The sequence below is a fragment of the Muntiacus reevesi genome, chromosome 2 (genome assembly GCF_963930625.1).
Source record: "Muntiacus reevesi chromosome 2, mMunRee1.1, whole genome shotgun sequence".
Lineage (NCBI taxonomy): Eukaryota > Metazoa > Chordata > Mammalia > Artiodactyla > Cervidae > Muntiacus > Muntiacus reevesi.
In genome coordinates, this window is record NC_089250.1 from 281,644,534 (window position 1) to 281,661,713 (window position 17,180).

General features: G+C 47.6%; 1 pseudogene; it reads right to left on the minus strand.

The window, feature by feature from the left end:
• Positions 1-727: 727 nt before the first annotated feature.
• On the minus strand, positions 728-16,735 carry LOC136157734 (histone-lysine N-methyltransferase PRDM9-like; annotated as a pseudogene).
• Positions 16,736-17,180: the final 445 nt, after the last annotated feature.

Consider the following 17,180-nt stretch of genomic DNA (forward strand, 5'->3'; position numbering starts at 1 on the left):
GAAGCATCTTTTAATTTCATGGCCGCAATCACCATCTGCAGTGATTTTGGAGCCCCCACAAATAAAGTCTGACACTGTTTCCACTGTCTCCCCATCTATTTCCCATGAGGTGGTGGGAACAGATGCCATGATCTTAGTTTTCTGAATGTTAAGCTTTAAGTCAACTTTTTCACTCTCCTCTTTTCACTGTCATCAAGAGGCTTTTTAGTTCATCTTCACTTTCTGCATTAAGGGTGGTGTCATCTGCACATCTGAGATTACTGATATTTCAACCGGCAATCTTGATTCCAGCTTGTGCTTCTTCCAGCCCAGCATTTCTCCTGATGTACTCTGCATATAAGTTAAATTAGCAGGGTGACAATATACAGCCTTGACGAACTCCTTTTCCTACTTGGAACCAGTCTGTTGTTCCATGTCCAATTCTAACTGTTGTTAGCTCTTCTCTAAATTTTTGGTAAAATTCAGCTCTGAAGCCATCTGGCCCTGGGCTTCAGTTATTGGCTGGGCTCCAGATACTGGTTGGGCTCATGAGTCCCGTAAGCAGGGCAGGGCTGGTGGCTGAAGACAGGCTTGGCCTCTGGAGCTCTGCCCTCACCGACTCACCCAGGGTCCCCGAGCCCTGGCAGCCAAGCAGAGCCGCGCGCAGGCGGGGCTGGTGCAGCCACGGGGCCGCCGTGGTCAGAGTGGAGTGTGCGGCGGAGGCTGCTGGCTGTCTGTCCCGTGACTGCTAGTGTCCTATGTGCCCATGCAGGGCAGTCACGGTGTCAGGTGGGGCCTGGCCGCTCTCCTGGGGACAGGATGGGACCTCAGAGAGCTCGCATCCCCACTCCCCATCTCCCAGCTCCGCTTGAGATCATGGCTTGTGGCTGCTGGCAGCTCCCTGGGCTGGGAGGCTGTGTAAAGCACCAACCCCCTTGCTCAAGGTCACCCCCCTTGCCCCAGCTCTGGGGTCACACAGCATTCCTGCCACCATCCAGGTCATCCCACTTCTGTGAGGGAGGGCCTGTGTGGCGCTGTGCGTGATGGGGATTTGGGGGTGTTGTGGGCTGGCCCCAAGAGTCAGCTTCTTGAGGGGAGGGGAACACATGGGAGGGGAGGTAGAAGCTTTGACCTGCTCAGCCTTCCCGGGGATTCCAGGCCCAGCTCTGGTGGGAGGTGCAGGTAAGAAGCCCCTGCAGGTTTCTGGGTCCCCACCATTTTCAGGTGAAGCCCCTCTGCCTACACCACCCCTAACTCCCCTCCCGTGGCCCCGGCCTGAAGCCACAGAACATGGGGAGTTTACGTGGCTTCCCTTCCTGTAGGGAAACCAAGCCACAGACAAACACGTTCCTTTAAGAAAGCATAGAAACCGGGAAATAATAGTGGTTGGTTATCACTGACATGGTTCATGTAGAGACGCTTCACAAGCCTGGGACACGCAGGGAACTGAGGGCCGTTGCCCCGAGTCCTGGAGCTCGCACCCTCCGCCCCCCGCCCCGTGGCCCACTCTCCCCTTGGTGTCTTCTGGTGGCTGGGCGGACTTCAGCCTCCTGAAGCCCTTCTGGAAGGATCAGGCCAGGGCAGAGGTCATTCACAGAGGGGAGAGTGTGGTTGACCTTAAGAATGCCATTGCACCCACTCTGTGTTGGAGCTAGGTTCCGGGTCTGAGCAAGCGTGGCTTCCTGGTGCTGTCCCCACCCTCACTCACCCAGGGTGGGGGGCTTTGTGTCCACCTTGTCCCCTCGTGCAGCCTGGTCACCCCGGGACGCGTGCTGTGTGAGCATCTGCTCTGCTCACAGCGCACCCCGGGGTCCATCAGACTTCACTCATGAAAGGGAAGTGTAAGGATGAACTATTCCATGGTTAAGAATTTCAAGGTCGCGACAGCATTGACGAAAGCGCACAGGCACATGTACGAGGCCCATGCATAGAGAAGCCGCGGTGTGGGATTCAAGGACCCTCCGTGTGGGGGTGGGGTGGGGGCCGGACGGGGATTTCCTACAAACGTGGCTCCAGGCTCTGTTCTCGGCAGGGGGACGACTGTGGGCCCTGCCTGTCTGTGGAGGGGCCTTGGGGCTGCCCAGCTCAGCAGGAACGGCAAGGGTGGGAAGGGAGGTCACCCTCTCTTAGCACCCCTGACCTCACACCCCCTCATCAGGGCAGCCCAGTGCCTAAACAGCCCCTTCTTCGTCTATCTCTGAAGACCTGGAAGGTGTGGGGGCTGGAGGACATGCAAGAAACAAATTCTGTAAAGCAATTATCCTTCTATTAAAAAATAAAAAATATTAAGGAAAAAAACACAAAAGACAGCAAAGATGGATCTTGCGTTCTCAGCCAGCTTCTGCCAGATTCCGCCTGTGCTTACGCATCAGACCAAAATGCTGGTGCTCCCACCCTGTACCACAGATGAGAATAGAGACACAGAGAGGTTGAACATCTTGCCCCAGCTCATGCAGCTGCTGGTGGCAGGGCTGAGACCTGGACCCCTGTGGTCGAATCTGGAGTGCAGATGCTGGGATGACCCCGAGGGAGCGGCAGAGACCAGGCGGCTCATGCTGAGTCAGGCGCGTGTGCTCACACACACAGGCGCATGTGGCCTTCACCTTTTGTGGCAAAGACGTCAGAGGGAACCAGAGGGCCACCAGGAGAGGCCAAAGGAGAGCCGGGGTCTATAAGGAGGAGAGGCCCCACTTCCCAGGAGGCCAGGGAATTCCCTTCCCTGGTGAGTCTGACTCCACTCTGCATTCCTCTCGTTGGACCCAGGACTGACTGTCCAGTGACCTAACTGAGTTGGCTCCAGAATTATGCCTTTCCAGGGGTTCAGCTACCACTGGACCCCACTGCTGTCAGTAATAACGGGGAATGAGTACACAGTCTGGGATTCAGATTTGTTTGGAGACAAAAATTATTAGACGAAGACACCTAAAAAACCACGAAGGCAATTGGCATGAACATCTCCAAAACTCTTAAGAAACCCTCTGCAGTTTATATACCTCCTCTCCTGTCATGAAAGTGGAAGATCTATTTAACAAATAATCCTGTGCTTATCACACTCTTTCTTTAAAATATTTATTATATATTTATTTATTCGGCTGTGCTGTGTCTTAGTTGCAGCATGTGGGAGCTAGTTCCCCAAGCAGGTATTGAACGTGGGTCTCTGCATTGGAGTTTTGACCCCTGGACTACCTGGGAATTCTCTCCTCATACTCGTGGGGACAGTAACGGGTCACAGGCCTCCTCTGAGGCCCCCTGAGAGCTGAGGCATGGGGTGGCTGCAGAAATCCTCCTGTGGTTAAGGTGTGGTTTGTTGGTCATGACTCACTCACACTGCCTGCAAACACAGGGCTTCTCCCCTGTCTGTGTCCTCTGGTGGGTGATGAGGAGGGACTTCTGACTGAAGCTTCACCCACAATCCCTGCAAACGTAGAGCTTCTCCCCTGTGTGTGTCCTCTTGTGTCTGATGAGATTGGACTTATCACTGAAGCTTCGCCCACATTCCCCACAAACATAGTTCTTCTCCCCTGTGTGTATCCTCTCATGTGTGATAAGGACTGACTTATTGCTGAAGCTTCGTCCACAGTCACTGCAAACATAGGGCTTCTCCCCTGTGTGTGTCCTCTGGTGTGTGATGAGGACTGACTTATTGCTGAAGCATCGCCCACACTCCCTGCAAACATAGGGCTTCTCCCCCGTGTGTGTCCGCTGGTGTCTGATGAGGACTGACTGCTGACTGAAGCTTCGCCCACAATCCCTGCAACGTAGAACTTCTCCCCTGTGTGTGTCCTCTTGTGTCTGATGAGATTGGACTTATCACTGAAGCTTCGCCCACACTCCCTGCAAACATAGGGCTTCTCCCCTGTGTGTGTCCTCTGGTGTCTGATGAGGACTGGGTTATGACGGAAGCTTCGCCCACACTCCCTGCAAACATAGGGCTTCTCCCCCGTGTGTGTCCTCTTGTGTCTGATGAGGACTGACTTCTGACTGAAGCTTCGCCCACAATCCCTGCAAACGTAGAACTTCTCCTCTGTGTGTGTCCTCTGGTGTCTGATGAGGGCTGACTTCTGACTGAAGCGTCGCCTGCACTCCCCGCAAGCATAGGGCTTCTCCCCTGTGTGTGTCCTCTTGTGTCTGCTGAGATGGGACTTCCGATGGAAGCTTCGCCCACACTCCCCGCAAGCAGAGGGCTTCACCCCTGTGTGTGTCCTCTCGTGTGTGCTGAGACTTGACCTGTCCTTGGAGCCTTGCCCACACTCTCCGTATGTGACCCTCATAATCCCTGAGACCCCTGCCTCCGTGAGCAATGTGCCTGTGTCCTCTGGATTCAGCTTCTGGCTTGTGCTGGGCTCGTCTGTCATTCTCTCATGCACCCCAGAAGCCCCCATTTGTCCTCCGGGTGAGTAGGAAGAGACCCTTGAAATCCTCTTCAGCCTTACGCTTTTCAGCAAAGGTTGGGGCCTGTCTTTGGCCTCCTGACCCTCAGGTTTGTCGCTCGGGCTGTGTGGATCTGAATATCGCTGATTTTGACTGCCTGGGCAGGGATCCTCTGGTTGGAGGAGGTCTCTTTCAGATGGTCTCAGGAGGGTCTGAGCGGGGTGACTGCGTTGGATGTGTTGGCTGAGGAATTTCTGGCTGGAGAAGGCCAGAGAGCAGGAGGCACATGGGTGGATCTTGGGCTTCGGTTCTGCTGAAAGAGGAAGCTTTTGGTCAGGTAGCTGGTTTGCCGTGGTCAGGCCCTCCCCACTCATCATCTAAGTGTTGACAGTGCACGATTTGTCTCCCATCAAGTGCCTTTACAGTCCACTTTTCCGTTCCACTCGTACTCTCTACATCTACAGAAATCCAGGACGCGGGTGTCAAGGGCCTTTTCTACATATCACCCAGATAGGGACCTTCCAGCTGCATCAGAGGCAGCGTCTCTCCTGATAGAGACGGATCTGCAGGGACTTTCCCTGCGGGTAAGTGTCTGAAAACTCACGTCACAGTGGCCACAGGTATTTACCCTACTGAGGGATAAGACTTGATGACTTTAGTGGAATCTCCTGAATGGCTCCCTGTGAGGGGAAGGGGTCTATTAAGTTAGGGGCGCCTGACCTGGAGCTCTCTGCATATGGGAGGCAGCACGGGGGGTGGTTAGAGCAGGTGTGGCTAATTCTGACTTTGTGGATCCTTGTTCAAAGAGCAGCCATTGTGCCGATCTCTGCAGGAAGTGGGTATGAGCCTGGATGAGACCGAGCGACTCAGGTCCCACTGACTACAGTTCTGGCTCCTGCTGCACAAACTGGTTCACAAATTGCTCCTCTCTCAGTTTCCCATAAATCATAAAATAAAGGCATATCCTTTCTCCAGCCTCACCAGTACTCATACCTCATTTATTTCATTCAGGCTTAGTCCATTTAACGTGCACTAGGAAGCCCTGTTTAAAAATACATGTCCAGTCAGACCCTTCACACACTCACTCACAAGCATCTTCAGACAGCCTACTCTCCCCCCATGTCTGGCAATGAACTGACCTCTGAGGGGACTCCCCGCTGCTGTCTCTTCCCCAAAATGAACCAAAGCATCGTCTTAGCACAGAGAACATGCCGCTTGCAGCTGAAAGCCTCGCGGTTGTTCTGTGTCACCCAGGAGGACCCCTGGGGCCTGCACGTGGACACAGGCCCTGAGCCTTCCGTGTCCCGTCCAGCCTCCTTCGCCTCCCTCTGTGCTTCCTCCCACGACCCCTGGCATGGCCTCTCTTCCTGGCCCTGGGGCTGCGGCACTGGCTGCTCCCCTGCCTGGAATCCTTCCCCGCAGGTGTTGTCTCTGCAGAGACCCTGCCGCACCGTCCTGCACCACAGCCCACCCTCTGCTCACGCTGACCCGAGGCACGTTCCCTGCGCTGGTTTTCCTCAGCAGCAGCCCCTGTCTGGTGTGAAACCCCTGCTGCCCCAGGGCAGTGGTTCTGTCTGTTTCGGTGCGTGGAGCCCCGTCTGGCACAGAGCGTGAGCTCACATGACAACAGACTAGAACAGTAACTGAATGCGCATCACTGTACACGTGTCGCTTAGAAATGGGAGGAAATGAAGCAGAAACAAATACAGGGCAGAGAGCTGGTAGGTGCTAGAAATGTTGCTTTTTGCTCCGAAACCTTTCAGCAGAAGGTGATGTTACGCATTTTTTGCATGAAATATTAAAAATTAGAATATTTTTAATATAAAATTTTTCTAACAATCATATGAAAAGAACGAAATTCTGAGGCATTTTATTTGCAACTCAACTGACTTTGGACTGGATTGTCCTCTGCTTCGAAATCGGACCACGGAGGCTCCCAGGATGGGGTGGGGTCCTGGAAGAGGGAGACACTCACCTCTCCCGGCCGCGAGCTCACTCTTCCCCCTGCTGTTCCGCTTGATGCCAAGGTCCTGGCCATACTCTTCCCCGTACCAGACCAGCAGCTCACAGCCCGGCCTGACCACCCGGCAGGTTCGGTAGAAGATCTGCCCGTGATGCTGGAAGGCCACCAGGTTCTGCTCCTCGTCGTCCCGGGCACAGTTCCCAAACCTGGGGTCGAGGCCGGGAAATGGAAAGAAACCTCAGGTGACGAGTGCCCTCCACTGTCCGCCCATGCCCAGCTCCTTGCCTTCCGCCTCTGAGGCCGCCCCTCATGTGGACCTTCTGTTCACACCTTCCACCAGGCCATGTGAATTCCCATGCTTTTCTCTCCTTACCTAAGTAGCCATTTTCCGGAGCCCAGTTCCAGACTCATCTCCACCTGGATTGTCCGTGAGGCTGGTGACCTCCAGCTCCTCTAAACTCTGAATTAAGTTCTCTTTCATCCACAGGACTTGGTGCTTCTTGGCTAACATGCAGCCCTCAGCACTCACCACAGCCTGCCTTCTCTGCCGAGTCTTTCTGCCATCTCCCCACGTGTATCCAGGGTCCTAATCGCTTGCCCACCCCCTCCCACGTAAACTTGGAGAGAGCTCTGATATAGCTTGAGACACGGAACAGTAATAGTTTGTTCACTGTCTGCCTGCCCTGATGAAAGGAGAGGCCCTCAGAGAATGGCCCTGCTCAGGGCCAAGCTGCCCCCCATTCCTTCCCAGGCCTCAGGGCCCGCTTCTCACTGGAACCAAGCCTGAGGAGGTTTTTGCCCACAGAGAGTCAAGGTCTCCTGTGTTAGGTCATCCTGGCGTGTGCACTTACTCAAAGATAGAAAATATAAGGTTACTGCTCCTAAAATCAATTGGCTAATGTCTGTCTGCAGTATGTTCTCCAAAAGGACATGGGTTGTGTGATCTGCTTCAGTACCGAAGTTCACTGTCTAAACTGCACCATAAAGGGCGTGAGAAGTGTTCACTATGTGAGTTAAAGTGTTCCTGGTGAATCTAGTTGCTTCAAGTTGTTTTCAAGTCCACCAGTTTTGTTCAGCATATAGACTTGTATCTTGACGGCACATGCCATATTTTTATTTCCTTCTTTTTAGTGTCTTTTGAAATGAAAGAGTATGGTATTGAGGGAAAAGAGGAAGGAAGATGTGAAAGCTGTTGAGGGAGCCGGGTTGAGAAGGAAAGGGGCGTGGGATGGAGGGAGTCTCAATGTCTACACACTGCAGACTCACTGCACTCAACTCATCCAGTTGGCCCAAGACGTGTCCTTTCCATCCACATACTCATAGCAGTTCCTCCCTTTGGTGATCTGAGGGTCAGAGAAAGAGTTACAAGCTTTCCTCTTTTTTTTTTTTTTTTTGGTAGGAAGCAATAGAAGAGCTATTTCCCTGTGTAGTCATTGGTGCTTTTCAGCCTGCATGGATTCAAGTGTCAGTCGGACCACACGGTAAGCTCCTTACTCATCATTCCAAGTCTGAGTCCCTTGATTCATTGAAGGCAAGGGCTCCACAAGGGAGGAGTCACTTCTGTGTATCTCTACACTGTGCTCCCACCTCTCCTCTGACCTTAGAGAGAGGTCTAAGGTTCTGTACACTGTGTTCCCACCTCTCCTCTGACCTTTAGATAGATGACATGAGTGTCTGTACACTGTGGTCCCACCTCTCCTCTGACATTTAGATGGAAGTCCTGTGGTCACGCCCACGGCACACAGTACACAGGGCTGACTGTGTCATTGACGACCATGTTATCACCATCTGCATCCTCATATGTAGACATGAAGTACCCACCACCACGTACAAGTGATTAGAGGCCAGAGGACAGGGAAACGGGTGCTTCTCACCAGCCAGGCGTATCCACTGTTGGCGGCCTCTTCGTCGTCTGTGATCTGGCCCTCATAGGGGCCAAAGTGCAGGCCCAGCGGCAGATCAGATGCCTCATTCCACACTCCAAGCCCAGCGTCAGGAATGCCGGACAGTCTGATGCTTAACCCAGGGGGCAGCGTGAGGACTGAGCGATTGGCATGCCCCTTTTCCACTGCACAGTCCTTTACAAATGTTGGGGGCCCATGGGCAGCACAGCTGTCGATTAAGAAGTTCTGACACTCCTCACAATCTGGAGGTGAGAACAGGGAATGAGAGGAGGTACAGTGATGTTGCTGGTCGTAAAGACCTTCATAAAGAACTAGGGCATTCATGGCATTTGGCCTCGATCCTGCACCCCAAGTCATAGAGGAAGGGGATGGCCGGTGGACTAAATGGTGAGGTGAGGTTAGTGGACCAAGGCCTCATTGCCCCTTCTCCGTGAGTGGGCCAGCGGGGTCACTCACAGAAGTAGTCGTCATCCTGGGGCTCGCTGACCTCTTGGTACACGTGGCCCTTTCTTTCCCGTAGACTGTACCTCTTCACTCCAGTCTCCTTTCTTCTGAGTTCTAAGATGGAGAACAGAAGCTAAGCAAGGCTGGTGGGGTCTGGGGAGTTAGTCCCATTTTATCAGAAAGTGTGAGATCTCCTACCTGTCCATCTCTACACTTTGTTAAAATTTTCTTATATGTATTTTTCAAACTTTTACTTTCGTAATTTTATGTTTTCATGTTCCATTATTTATTTCTCGGCCAGACTGCATGGTTTGTGGGATCTTAGTTCCCCGACCAGGAATGGAACTCACACCTCCTGCAGTGGAAGCGTGGAGTCTTAACCTCTTAACCACCAGGGAGTCCCTTCTCTATATTTTCTTTCTTCTCCCTTTAAATACAGTTTCAAGAGACTGAGGCTCCACTGACCACAGATGCCCAGTTCAGTGATAGCTTCCTCCACTTCCCATTAGTAGGTTTAACTTCCCAACCTTCCGACTTAGGTAATAGTTCATCGACACATCTACTCAGAAAATATGTGTTAAGCGCACATGACAAGTAAGGCATTGAGCAGAGGTCTGCGCATGAACACTAACAAAGCACGGTTCCTCTTATCACAGTTGCATTTATTGAACTACTTGTAGGTGTCAGACTTTTGCATTTAATGTAAGGTTTTCAAGCACTGTATGAGTCATGTATCCTTATCCTCACTTTACAGATAGCATTCAGGATCTCAGAAATTGTATAAGATTTTCCCAAGGCCCCAGTGCTAACTTCATGTCTCAGATCAGTCCAGCTTAAACCCCGCCTGCCCAAAGTCCCTTCCACACACCTAGGCCATGCTTATTAGTTTTTCTACAGGAATTAGAGGAACTAATTAGAGGAACTCCCCAAATTTCTCTTACTGACTTTTTGTCTGGGGTGCTGTCCAGGGGTCCTTGCTTTTCTGTGATGGGGCACTGGTTTCTGAGCCTGCTTGGAGCCACTTGTCTTCAGCGATTCTGCTGCTCCCGGCAATTCCTTCAAACTAGATTCATTACTTAATGGTGTCCTGGACATTCTCTTCCATGTGAGTAAAAGACAACATGCATTTCTTTAGTTCTTTAGGACTTTATGAAGTGTTTTCACATGCATGACTTTAGTTAATACTTTGACAATTCTTGGAAATACCTGATATGGGGGGAAGGGGTCTGAACACTGGAGTGTAAAATAAGGACCTACGTGGATAGTGAATCAAAACTAGAATTCATATCTTAAGGTTCTTCCCCTTCAACTTTCTGCATAAAAGTGAGAGCAAGGCAGGGAGAAAAGCTGGAGGTCAGGGAAAGAAGAGGGTAAGGGCTGGTAGAGAGATCCTGAGGGTTTCTCTTAATAGTGGCACTTTGACGGACGAGGACGTATGGAAAATTACAGAGGGGACAAAACACATGTGGAAAACAAGGTGACAAAGCAGTGAGATTAAGAAGAGAAAAGACGATCGGCAGATACATATTTAGACAATAAAGAAAATGAGATGAAAGCTGCAGGTTGCCATGTCCTAGCGACAATGTTTGGAATTAAAGTAGCCGGTCTCGTCAATTCTCCTCGAACAAGGCTGTATGACTAGCTGGTTCTACTCAGTTTCCTGATCCATGAATTGGTATACAGGCTAATTCTTAATATTATAGTGGACATGAAATTTAATAACCTTCAACAAATTGTTGTGTGAAGTATTTACTACAGTAAGAACGTGAACGTACATCCCTTACGTATCAATTTATTCCCTAAACTGCCACTATATTTCAAGTGCAGCTCACAGATACTATCTTCAGCATCCTTTGACCTTTCTACTCCTAGATGAATGCTTAAATGTGGAGTCACTCACTCACGAACCATTCAGGGGGCACTTAGGGGCTTTGAGGTGGGCCTGGACTTCTGAGAACTAATGGGTGTTGGCTAGGATCTCAAACCTCACAACACAGGGGCAGGCTAAACAAATGATTACAAACAGGAGAGTTGCTAATTAGAGCTCAGTGGAAGGAGTAGTTACTCCCTCCTACAAGAATGAGCATTTGAAATGATGCCCAGATGATGAGTTTCTACTCAAAAGCAGGTAATCTATGTGAAGTCCTTCTGTTATTTTCTTATTTGTTGCTTTTCAGTCATAAACCTGAGGCTTATCAGGGTTTCAAGTTGCTTCCTCATATTGGAGTGGGAGGCTCTGAGGTAGGGATCCTGTCTCCTTCTTCATCTTGGACTGTCCACTCTACAAACTGCCCAGCATATCTTTAAGCTTCTTCATCTTGGACTGTCCACTCTACAAACTGCCCAGCATGTCCTTAAGCTTCCCTTATTCAGATGTCTTAGCATATGCCTCCCTAGCAAAGCACAAAAAACTGAGGTTGAAAACATCTCTCAGATGAATGATATAAAGATGTATGAATAAGCTTCATAGAACTATGGAAGTTTTAATCAGTTTGTAAGGTGTTTAGAGAACGTGCATTGGTTTACATTACACTACCAGTGATACTGTGGTCTCAGGTATATAATCAAATGTTTCTTACCTTTTTTTTTTTTTTGTATCTATAATGGTGATAGCTCTATACCTACTTATAGGTACTGTAGGATTGATTTAAGGTTTAAGCAAGTTTATTCACATAAAATACTTGAAATCTAAAATATTATGAAAATAATGTAACAGCAGAACAACCTACTACTGTTGTTGTTCTTACTAACTGCAAAGATGGTGATGATATCAGACATTGTGCTAAAGACTCAGGACAGGGAGGCAGCGGTCTCCAGGATCTCTGTGATTTCTGCTATTCTCACCTGTGACTCGATCCATGAGGAGGTTATTTTGGCAACAGGATTTGGGAAATACTCACTTTCTGGTGTTTACTGTGCTCCACTCTGAATGGCACCGAAGAAGGTTTACCTAAAAAACGATGAGAATCAGTGTTTTGGTTGGGAAATGTTTCCAAACTCTGGGTATTCTAATTAAGGACACATAATTCTAAGCCAGAGAGTGACAAAGACAATGATTACCAAAGGAGGAATGGAAAACGATTTCTGTATCATCAACTCCCATGGTTCCACTGGGAGTATTACATAGTTTTCTTAAAATTAAAAAAATATATGAAACTTCATCCGTGCCTCATTTGATATTCATAAAATATCTAATAAATTTAATAGTCTTTCATGACAAAAGTTCTCAACAATGTAGGAATAGGAGGAAGTGACTGCAATATAATAAAGGTCATATATTGAAAGTCTACCTCTAACATCATAGTCATCAGTGATAAAGATCAGGAAGAAAAGCCAAGGATGCCCATTATCAAATTTGTGTTCACCATAATATTAGAACTCCTAGCCAGTGATGTAGGTTAGAAATGGAAACAAAAGGCTTCCATTTGGAAAGAAAGAAGTAAAATTATGTCTGCTCACAGGGGCATGGTTTTATGTGCAGAAAAATCTTTAAATCCACACACACAAAATTCCTGCAGAAAAAGTTGCACGGTACAAAATCAACACTCAAATATCTTTCCATGCATGAAGAATGACCATTGCACAAAGGAAAATAAGAAAACAATACTATTTATTTTTTATTTTTTTAAAGCTATATTCAAGAGCTAAATTATAAAAAAATATTTATTTTTATTTCTTTGTCTTTTCCAGGACTTTTGTTGCGGCATGTGGGATCTAGTTCCCTGACTAGGGACTGAACGCAAGTTCTCTGCATTGGGAGTGTGGAGTCCTAGCCACTGGTCAAAGAATCTTATTTATAATAGCATTGAGAAGAATGAAGTAATTAGGAATAAACTTAAGGAGATGAAAGACTCATATGTTGAAAACTACAAAATATTGCTGAAAGGAATCTGACATAAATAATCGATAGGTGTCTCATGTTTATGGATTTAGAGGCTTAATATTATTAAGCTGTTCATACTACCCAAAGCAATTTAAACATTCAATGCAATTCCTATTAAAATCCCAATGGAAGTTTTTTCAGATATAGAAAATCCATCCAACAGTTAACACGGAATCTCAGAGCACCCCAAACTGGCAAAGCAATCTTAGAAAGAACAGCAAAGCTGGAGGCCTCTGATTTCAGAACACACTAGAAAGGGACAGGAGCCAAAAGAGTGTGGATTTGGCAAAGCATGTGTGCTTAGCTGCTCAGTCTTCTTGACTTTCTGTGACCTTTTGGACTATAGCCCACCAGGCTCCTCTGTCCAGGGGATTTCTCAGGCAAGAATACTGGACAGGGTTGCCATTTCCTTCTCCAGGGGATCTTCTTAACCCATGGATTGAACCCACATCTCCTGTGTCTCCTGCACTGAAGGCAGATTCTTCACCTGCTGAGCCACTGAGGAAGCTGGCTGGCATAAAGACAGATATGTCAATCAATGGAACAGAATAGACAGCCAGAAATCAACTCTTGCATACATGGTCTAATGATCTTCATCTAGCGTGTCAAGATAATGGGGAAAGCTTAATCCCTGTAATGAATGGTGCTGGGGAAACAAAATAACCATATGCAAAGTAATGAGCATCTTACATCTTGAAGAAAAATCAACTCAGAATGGATTAAAGACATTTATGCAAGACTTGATAAGACCCTTAGAAGACAACAAGGGTGAAGCTTCACGACACTGATTCAGCAATGATTTCTTAGATATGGTGCCAAGTGCACAAGTATTAGTAACAAAGTAAAAATAGACAAATGAGATTAATCTTAAAACCTCTGTGCAGCAAAGGACACTGAACAGAGTTGAAAAGGCCACCGACATGATGGTAGAAAATATTTATAAAATCTGCACCTGATAAGGAGTTATTAAGCATACACCAGTTTGAAGGCTACCTATAAGCCAGGAAGAAAACCTGATGGACCATGATGGCACCTTGATATCAAATTTCCATGTTCCAGCATTGTAAGAAAACAAATTTCTGTGGTTTAAGGAATGCAGTCTGTTTTGTTATGGCAGTCTGCGCTGACTTACAGTGAGAGAAGGAATTGAATAGACAATTCTCCAGAGAAAATACACAATGGCCAACAAATATATGAAAAGATTCTCAATATTACTAATCGGTATGGAAATACAAATTGAAACCTTCTGGGATGGGCAATATGTATAAGAAGACAATAACAAGTTTGGTAGGGATATGGAGAAATTGGAACCCTTATACACTATTGTTGGCAATGTAAAATGTTGCAAGCTTTCTAGAAAAGACTATGGAGTTTCCACAGAAAATTAGAAGTGCTGTATGATCTAGCAATCCAAGTCAAGAGTGGGTTTCCGTAAAAAATTGAAAGCAAGATAATGAGTAAATAGTGGGCACATGTATAGTCATTGCCGCATTATTCCCAATGGGCAAGATGTGTGACCATTCTAAATGTTCATTGGTGGATAAAAGATAAAGATTATATATAAGATATATGTTATAGCTCTTATATCCACATGCACAGAACGGAATGTTTTGAAGCCTTAAAAAAGATTTCTGTCATATGCTACATGGATGGGCCTTGATGATATTATACTAAGTGAAATGAACCAATCAAAAAAGACAAATATGGCCTGATTCCACTTCTCTGAGGTATCTAAATTAAATCCATGGAAACAGACAATATAATCGTGGTTGCCAAGGGCTATGAGGAGGAAGGATTGGAGAATTGTTCCTCAGTGGATTAGGGCTTCAGTCACACAAGATGTAACACTTCTACAGATTTGTTGTACAGCAATGTGTATATATAATCCCAGTGGCTCAGGGGTAAAAAATCCACCTGCAATGCAGGAGATGCAACAGATGCAGGCTCAATCCCTGCGTTGGGAAGATCACCTGGAGCATGGCAACCCACCCCAGGATTCTTGCCTAGAGAATCCCATGGACAGAGGAGCCTGGTGGGCTCCAATCTATGGGGACACAGAGTCAGATATGACTGAGAGATTAGCACTGCGGCCACTAAGACTAACGTGTACATAGTTAGCAGCGGTGTGCCATACACTCAGAAACTGTTAAAAAGGTAAATAAAGACGAGCAGGCGTATGGTGAACCGAGGCGTATGTATTCCCTAAGAATCTCTCCTTTTGTCAAAACCTTTGCAGACAACCAAATGTTTGGTTTTCATGTCCCTTTCACTAGTTTTAATAACCTAAGGGAACAGAGGGACGTCCCTGGTGCACAGTGGATGAGAATCTGCCTGCCAGTGCAGAGGACACAGGTTCGATGGCTGGTCCAGGGAGAGGCCACTTTATGCGGGGCAGCTAAGCCTGTGTGTCAGAAACTACAGAGCCTGCACGTGCTCTGCAACGAGAAGACACTCACCGCAGCCAGAGAAAGCCTGTCCACAGCAACAAAGACCCAGTGCAGCCAAAACTAAATAAGTAATTTTTTAATATCTGGGAGAACAGAAATCCATAGATGGAGAATCATAGAACTATCTAAATTGTTTCTCCAGTCTAGGCAGATTAACTCTTCTAAACTGAGCAGCAGAAGAGGAAGTGAGCTGCTTACTTCTATTTTATAATAGGTGTACTTCATTTTATTTACCTGATGCCATCTCTGGTCAGTGAAATGTGGGAAAGATCATGGAGAATAAATAGTTCTCTCAAACCCTTTCCCAGAATCAAAATAAAGAATTAGTTTTACCTTAGGGTAAGAAGATCATGAGTTTTATTTTATATACATATATACATAATGTATCTTGAAATAATATGTTAATCATTTCCTCTTTGAAGGGATTTAATGCAATAACCAATAACCAATCTGTTTGGTGAATTTATTTCTAAAGGATCTTTAACTGCCTTTCACTAAGAATGTTTAGCAAAAATAATTCTTTTTAAAAATAATGATAAATATTAACCATAAAACTTTTGAGAATTACACTGGAAAACCTATACATTCATCTTCATTCAGGCTAATGTCAATATTCAGCCACAGCCACTTGGGAATGCTGAAAATTATGTTTTCCTTGCTACTGGCTGAGATGTAGTTGAGACCTAAGCCCAGGCTGGTTTCAGGAAGACACGTCCACACCCTCCTGGCCTCTCACCTTGCTGCCTTGGTGTCCATTCTTCATCAGAATCCTCAGTGTCATCTCCCTGGGGTTGATGGCCTGTCTGCGGGGATGCATGAAATCTGGTCGAGTGGCTCTGAAACCTGGAAAGAAGCAAAACATTTGTTCTAAGAAGGGGAAACAAAGCATAGAAGCAATGGAAAGTGTCACAGAGTCAGGGAATCTGTGGGATGTGCTGAGAGAATATAGAACAAGGCAAGAGGTGAGCTCTGCACTGCAGGTCACCCTCCCTCTGGTACAGAACTGCAAACATTTCCTCCAGGTTTGTCTCCACACAAAAGGGAACTGTGAGCAGGTGAGGCCACCTAAGAGCGGGCCAAGTGAACCCTGAGGGTGAAGACCTGTTTCATGTTTCCCAGGCTCACAGGCGCCCAGCATTTCCTGTTACCTATAGCAATCAGCGCTTCGTAGTTTCTTTTCACATTCCTATATCGGATTTTTTCCCATTCTCCCATCTCTTCCCATTCTTCCTTGGAGAAGAATACGGAGATGTCTTTGAAAGCATCTTTGGCCTAAGGAAAATAATAGATTTCATCAGTGATTTACCAATCTAAGTCAGACCTTAGCGCTGAGCCTTCTCCTCCACCTTTTGTGCAGGGAGAAGCCTGAAGCTCCTGGATGGTCTGTGTGAGACAGGGATGAAGACTTTCCTTCCCGACTGTGTCCTCCTTAACTGAACAAACTGAGCATTTTCCTAGCTCTCGCTGGACACAGAGCAGTTGAGAAGCTAGTGTCCTGTTTTGTCCCACTCCACCCCACCATCTCAGACAGGACCAGGTATTCCCATCCTGTGTACAGTCACAGGGACGTTCACTCAGCTTTCAAGGCAAGCAGTCTGTGGTGCTTCAGGGACCAGCGCCATGTCCTTCCTATAGAGCTGACTTTGAGCCCAGCTTTGCCGACTCCACCGCTCACCGTGGGCTTCCGCTCTGTTCTCCCGGCATTTCCCTCAGTGCTCTCCTCTGGAGACCTGTTCGGCCTCATGGCCATTGGAGTGCTCAAGGCCAAGGTGCCTGTGGAAGAAGAAGGTGCTGAGATAGCCCAGACCAGTGTCCAGAGCCTGAGCTGCCTACCTTGGGTGGAGTGTCCAGGGCACTAAGGCGAGGGGAAAGTCAGGGTGAGGGTATTGGTGGGATGGACGGATCCTGACTAGATATGACAGATCAGCCTAATATGAACTAGATTTGGTTTCTTTGGTTCCCCTACAATTCAGCCCCTCTGAGGGAAGGCACTGGGAGGGATGTGACTGTGGGTGATGGAGGGATTCTCGAGGAGACCCAGAAACCCCTAACTGCTGTACTGGGGTCAGGCTGAAATCAGGGCTCTCTTCCAGTGAAGCAGAGGGAATGTTTCTCCAAGAAGGGTTTTGAGGATCTCCTCCTGGGGACTCAGAAATATCTGGGCATAACGTAGGTTCTACGTCTAAGGG